Genomic DNA, 1417 nt, shown 5'->3' on the forward strand with positions numbered 1-1417 from the left:
GCTCTGGGTCTGTTCAGGATCCCGCGGCCCCGGTCGTCTCACTCACTCGCCGGGCCTGTGCTCTCTATCTTTAAATTTTTTAATAATTTTTTTATTTCTTTTTCCAGAGTACTGCAGTTCTCATTGTAGAGGTCATTTTCTTCCTTGGTTAGGTTAAATCCTAAGTATTTTATTTTTCTCAATGCTATTATGAATGACATTTTCCCTACTTTCTTTCACATTGAATTTATTTTTTTATTTTATTGACAAACAAATATCAATGAGACACTTTCCAAGCTGATTAATAGGACATTTGCAATAATTAATACATTGCACATTGTTATCTTAGCGGTCATCCACAGCACAAGAAGCAGCCAGGATATCCCGTCTAAACACTACTACTACAAATGCTTCTTCTCACTGAACCAAGCAAAAGCAGCCGTACATCTATCCTAACTATCCTGTATGTACAAATACAAAATGGTCCTTCCTCTGTATCCCCCTCTCCAGTTCAGTCCTGTCAGAGATGGGTATTCTATTGGCATCTAAATATTATAGGTGCTTGAAATTTTTTATTAGTGTACAGAAACATTATTCATTTTTGCGTTGCTTTCATATACTACTACATTGCTGAATTTGTTTATTAATTCTAAAAGTCCTTTGGTGGAAGTTTTGGGTCTTCTATGTACAGGATCAAGTCCTCTACAAATATTGATAATTTGACTTCTTTTTTTCCTATTCATATCCCTTTTATTTCTTTCTCTTACATGAGTGCTTTGGCTAATATTTCCATACAATGTTGCATATATCTTTGATTTTAGAGGGAAAACTTTCAGTTTTTCTCCATTTGACATGGTATTATCATGAAGACTGTCATAAGTGATTTTCATGAGGTTGAGATAAGGTCCTTTATATTTTTTTTCAGCGTTTTTGTTATGAATGAATATTGAATGTTGTCAAAGGTTTTTCTGCATTTATTGAAACAACCATTTGATTTTTGTCCATATTTCTGTTTAAGTGATATATTACATTTATTGATTGCTGTATGTTGAACCATCCTTGGAATGAAGCCTCCCTGATTATAATGCAAGATCTTTTTGATGATTCATTGCATTCTCTTTGCTAGCATCTTGTGAGGATTTTTGCATCTATGTTCATTAAAGAAATTGGTATACAATTGCATTTCTTTGGCTACTGGTCTGGTTTTGGAATTAGGCTAATGCTGGCTTCCAGGGTTGATCTTGGGAGCATTTCCATTTCAATTTCATTAAAGAGTAAGAGTAGTAGTGGTGTTAGCCCTGGCCTGAAGTTCTTGCAGAATTTATCAGTACATACATGTACCACTGGAGCTTTCTTAGTTGGTAGGAATTTTATTACTGCTTAAATTTAATTGGATTCCGCCTCCTCCTTCTCCTCTTCCTTTTCCTTTTCTTCTTCT

Source organism: Octodon degus, unplaced genomic scaffold (assembly GCF_000260255.1).
Source record: "Octodon degus isolate 3935 unplaced genomic scaffold, OctDeg1.0 scaffold00063, whole genome shotgun sequence".
Classification (NCBI taxonomy): Eukaryota; Metazoa; Chordata; class Mammalia; order Rodentia; family Octodontidae; genus Octodon; species Octodon degus.